The following is a 6305-nucleotide window of genomic DNA, read 5'->3' as shown; positions in this document are numbered from 1 at the left end:
TAAATAATTTGCTACAAAGGCTCTCTTTAAGACTTTCTTTGCACTCTCTCATCAAATATCTTGAAAAACATTTATAAAAGCTGTTTATGTTTTAGATCCATTCCTTTTAATAAGAAAAGCATGCTCTCTGACAGTACTCCTACCCAATAGTTATTCATTCAAAACATTTTTATTAGTCATTTATTATCTGTCAGGAACTCTAATAGGTCCTGGAGATGCAGTTGTGATGAAAATAAAGATCTCTTTTCTTCACAGACTCTACATTCTAGTGGAAGATATAAGTGATAAATATCATTGCCTAAATTATAATATGTTGATAGGAAATAAGTATTATGAAAAGAACAAAGATGAGGATGAAGGGTCCTAGATAGAGATGGGGGGTACTGGATGGGTGCTGCAGCCTTAAATAAATCAGTCAGATGGTTATGTTTGAACTAAGACTTGAAAGACCTGATACTAGGTGTTCTGGCCAATGAAAAAACCAAAAATAATTTTTGAAAGGACCTAGAGAGGTGAGGAGAAACAGGAAGAGGTGAGAACTTCAGTGTTAGAAGAGGCTCTGATTATTTACATGTAAAACTCAAGAAAATCTACATTAAAAACTTCACAGGCCAATAAGAAACCTGCAAATTTCCAAGAAGAAAATCAAATCTTTCCACTCCATAAATCACTATAACAAATTTAAACATATTAGGAAATAAACACTATTTATTCAAACATTCTGGATTTAACAGAGAAATCATTAGGCTTTTTTCAGTACACACTCACACATGCTTTTGTGTCCACACACACATATTTTTAAAACTCCATTGGAGAATTTTAGTAGAGACTAAACTAAATAATGACACATAATTGTATGTTAATTCTCTTTAACTTTATGTAGAATGCCTACTTAATATTTCCAATAACATTCCAACCAACATTTGCTGGGGAGCTTTAAATGCAATGAAAACAATGCAGTGAACAAACATCTACAATCCAAGATGATTTTGAAAGTGAAGCCCAATCTGTTGTGTAGAGATTACAAAGCCATGTTAAGCAAAAGCTTGCAACAGCCAGCTAAGAGAAAGAGAAACAGACCAACTGAACAAAAGAAAGTGCTCACGAATTGTTTTTTATATACAGGAAGTATTATAATAGTTGAGATGGCATCAAAAATTCATGAAAAAGAAGAGAATATTTGTTATGTCAGGTTAGCAAACTGATTTGCAATGTTGAAAATATTTTACTCTCTTATATATTATAGTACTTTGAAACTGAACTCCTAGAGACAGCCTGAGAGGGTGGGTTCAGACCTCCAGGTGGTGGTGAGCTTTCCCTAATTGCGCCATACCATCTCCCTACCTGGGATGTTGTGAGGCCCCTTCTAAGGCCCCAGGGCAGATCTGGCTTTGGTAGGCTAAGGCTGAGACCCTAGCAGACAGCCTGAGAGGGTGGGTTCAGACCTCCATCTGGGTAGCGGCTTCAGCTCAGCAGACTGCCAAAGAGTCCCTCTGGCCTCCAACTACCAGAGGGCCTGAGAACCCAGGGGATTGCCTGACAGCCCCCAGACCCTGCCTCCACATGGTGGTGAGCTTTCCCTAATTGCACTATACCATCCCCCTACCTGGGATTTTGTGAGGCCCCTCCCAAGGCCGGAGGGCTGATCAGTCTTTGGTAGGCTAAGGCTGAGATCCTAGCAGACAGCCTTAGAGGGTGAGTTTGGACCTCCATCTGGATAGCCGCTTGGAGCTCAGCAGACCCGAGTTTTGGGCCCCCTCAGGCCTCCCTCTGGCATAAGGTTTACAACTCACTGGACTGCCTGACAGAGCCTGGATCTTGCCTCCATGTGGTGAAGGAAGCCTGAGTGTGTATCTTACTAGAACCTGAATTGGGCTTCTGTGAGTACTCCTGAATAGCTGATCTAAAGCCATCAGTTCCCTCCAAAATAAACCTGAGAGAACCTGAACCCTGTACCAACCAGCTTTACGTAATCAATAAAGAAAGGATCTAGGCACCCGGATAATACAAACAGAAGCATACTTCAACCTAATTCTCATATCAGAATCATAAACAGCAAAAGAAATTCACATGCCAAAACCACAATGAAAGAATAAGAAAATGGAAAGCCAAAACCCTATGGCCCCACCAAAACCCACCAATCCTGTAGAAGAGTTCAACAAGGAAAACCCTCTAGAGATAACCCAGGACACTGAATTTAAAAGAACAATCGTAAACAGGATCAAGGAATTCAACAATCTCAAAGAACACATGAACAACAAATCAAAGCGCTAAAAGAAGATGGGATAAACTTCTGAATGAACTCCCAAAAGTGATAGAAACACTGAAGAAAACTCTGCCAGAAATGAAAAAGGAAGTTCAAAACTTAATAAGCCAACTTGAAACAACAGGGGAAAGCCTCACCTCTAGAATGAATGAGATGGAACACAGAATATTAACACCGGAGGATAAAGTTGAAGAACTGAACCCCTCAAGCAAAGAGTATAGAAAATTAAAAAAAAACAGGAATGGAATATGTAAGAGATGTGGGACACCATGAAAAGACCAAATCTATGGATCATAGGAATAGAGGAAGGAGAAGAATTTCAGGTTAATGGTGTTGACCAAATCATAAACAGGACTGTAGAAGAGAATTTTCTGAAATTAAGGAAAGACAGTCCATACCAATACAGGAAGCACATAGAACACGAAATAGACAGGATCAGAAAAGAAACTCCCAAATACATATCATAGTAAAACACTAAATGTACAGAACAAAGAGAGAGTACTGAAAGCAGTAAAAGAAAAACAAGACATGGACAAAGGAAAGGCCATTAGAAATAGAGCTGACTTATCAATGCAAACTATGAAAGCCAGAAGAGCCTGGACCAAGGTATTTCCAGTTCTACATGACAACAGATGCCAGCCCAGAATACTATACCAGAAAAAATGTCTGTTATAGTTGAGGGGGAAAGAAAAATCTTCTATGCCATGAATAGCCTGAAAGAATACATGTCCACAAAACCAGCCCTTCAAAGAATACTTGAAGCAATACAGAGAGCAGAGAGAGAAACTATACCCTAGGGTCAACAAAACAAAATAAACAAAGATATAATCTAGGAAACACAAAATTAGACAGAGAACACAAACAGCAATCAAAATGATGGCAACCAATATACACTTTTCAATAATAACCCTAAATATCAATGGACTGAACTCCCCAGTCAAAAGACATAAGCTAAGAGAGTGGATTAAGAAACAAAATCCATCTCTTTGCTGTCTGCAAGAAACCCATCTCACCTTCAAGGTACTACCTTAAGGAAAAAGGAAAAGAATATTCCAAACAAATGGCACTAAGAAACAAGCAGAGGTTGCAATTCTGATATCTGACAAAATGGACTTAAAGTAAAACTACTCAGAAGAGATAAGGAGGGTCACCTCATTCTGATCAAAGGAACACTTAACCAAGACGATATTACAATCCTTAACATATATACACCAAATTCTGGTGCACCCAAATTCATAAAAACAACACTACAGGACTTTAAGACACAGATTAACCCAACTAAGAAATAGTAGGGGATTTCAATACCCCATTGTCTCCATTAGACAGGTCAACTGGACAAAGAATACACAGAGAGATGTCTGAATAAAATGATACCATACATCAAAGGGACCTAACAGAAATCTTTCGATTATTCTACCCAAACACCAAAGAACACACTTTCTACTCAGCACTTCTTGGAATTTTTTTTAAAAACTGGCCACATACAAAAATATTGAAATAATTCCATGCATTCTACTGGACCACAAAGCAATAAAGCTCAAAATCAAAACTGGATGAAGCTCTAGTCACTACATGAAATTGTGGCGATTGAACAACACACTCTAAATAATGAGTGGGTTAAAGGAGAAATTAAGAAAGAAATAAAAGAATTCCTGGAATTTAATGAAAAGGACAGTACAACACAACCTCTGGGAAACAAAAGTAGTCCAAGGAGGGAAATTTATAACTCTGACCTAACACTGCAACTCAAGGCACTGGAAAGGCAAGAACAAATGAAACTGAAACCCAGCAGAAGAGAAGAAATAACAAAAATCAAAGCAGAAATTGATGAAATAGAAACAAAGAAAACAATATAAAGAATCTATGAATCTAAGAGCTGGTTCTTTGAAAAAAATAAACAGGATAGACAGACCCTTAGCCCAGTTAACCAAACGAAAGTAAGAGCAAATCCAAATCAACAAAATCACAGATGAAAGGGAAAACATCACAGCAGACAACCAAAAGATCCAGACATTATAAGTAAATATTTTACAGACCTATATGCTACTAAATCTGAAAGTCTAAAAGAAATGGATGGGTATCTGAAATCATGGGAACCTCTAAAGTTAACACAAGAAGAGATCAACAGTTCAAAAAGATCCATAACATATAAGAACATTGAAACAGTAATACCAAACCTCCCATCTAAAAAAAGCCCAGGCCCAGATGGATTTACAGCAGAATTCTGCCAAATGTTTAAAGAAGATCTCCAACCAATACTACTTAAATTATTCAAAATGATAGAAACAGAGGGAGAACTCCCAAATTACTTCTATGAAGCCAGCATCCCCCTAATACCCAAACCTGGTAAAGACACAACAAAAAAAGAAAACTATAGACCCATATCCTTAATGAACATAGATACAAAACCCTCAACAAAATACTTGTAAACCACGTACAGACACAAATAAAAAAGAATCATTCACCATGATCAAGTAGGATTTATCCCAGAGATGCAGGGCTGGTTCAATATAGGCAAGTCAATAAAAGTCATTAATCAAAAAGGACTCAAAGACAAAAACCACATTGTCATCTCAATAGATGAAGAAAAGGCTTTTGACAAAATTCAGCATGCATTTATGTTCTAAGTCCTAGAGGGAACTGGATGGGAAGGAACATACCTCAACATAATTAAAGTTATATACAACAAACCCACAGCCAATATCATTCTAAATGGAGAAACACTGGAAACATTCCCATTAAAATCAGGAACCAGACAAGGATGTCCACTGTCTCTACTCCTTTTCAACATAGTGCTTGAAACTCTTGTTAGAGCAATAAGACAGAGAAGGAAATTCATCACTACTAATTGGAAAAGAAGAGGTCAAACTATCACTTTTTGCAGATGATATGATACTATACCTAAGAGATCTTCACAGAATTAGAAAAAAATCCATCCTTAAATTCATATGGAAGCACAAAAGACCCCGGATAGTCAAAGCAACCCTGAGCACAAAGAGCAATGCTGGGGGAATTACTACACTAGATCTCAAAGTATACTACAGAACCATAGTCATAAAGACAGCATGGTACTGGCTCAAAAACAGACACATAGATCAATGGAACGGCACTGAAGATCCGTACCCAAGTACATGCAATTTCAGCCACCTGATATTTGACAAGGGTACCAAAAGCACACAATGGAGGAAAGACACCATCTTCGACAAATGGTGCTGGCAAAACTGGATCTCCACCTGTACAAGAATGAAACTAGATCCTTATCTTTCACCTTACACAAAAGTCAACTCCAAGTGGATCAAAGACCTCAATATGAAACTGGAAACCCTGAAAGTATTAGAAGAAAATATTGGCAGTAACTTACATGATATAGGCGTAGGAAAGAATTTTCTAAATCAGAAGTTGCTCAGGAATTAAGGTCAGCCATAAATAAGTGGGACCTCATTAAACTAAAAAGCTTCTGTACAGCAAAAGAAACAATCAAAGAAGTGAAGAGAAAACCCACACAATGGGAAAAAATCTTCACCAGTGGCACATGTGACAGAGGTTTAACATACATATATATAAAGAACTCAAAAAACAAAGAATTGAGCAGCCAAATGGCACAATTAAAAAATGAGCAAAAGATCTAAACAGAGAATTCTCAAAGGAAGAAATAAAGATGGCTAAGAAACATCTCAAAAATTGTTCAACATCGTTAGTAATTAGGGAAATGCAATTTAAAACAACCCTAAGGTATCACCTTACCCCAATCAGACTTGCTAGGGTTAAGAGAACAAATGATATCAAATGCTGGCAAGGATGTGGAGAAAGGGGAACACTCATTTACTGATGGTGGCATTGCAAACTCATGCAGTCTCTATGGAAGACAGTGTAGAGAACTCTTTTTTTTAGGTTAAGAGAACAAATGATATCAAATGCTGGCAAGGATGTGGAGAAAGGGGAACACTCATTTACTGATGGTGGCATTGCAAACTCATGCAGTCTCTATGGAAGACAGTGTAGAGAACTCTTTTTTTTATTATTTTTTTTTTACAATTAA

This window comes from Nannospalax galili, unplaced genomic scaffold, assembly GCF_000622305.1.
Source record: "Nannospalax galili isolate Female #2095 unplaced genomic scaffold, S.galili_v1.0 scaffold46, whole genome shotgun sequence".
NCBI lineage: Eukaryota > Metazoa > Chordata > Mammalia > Rodentia > Spalacidae > Nannospalax > Nannospalax galili.
The sequence above is the reverse complement of the archived record's forward strand: the minus strand, read 5'-3'. Positions refer to the sequence as shown.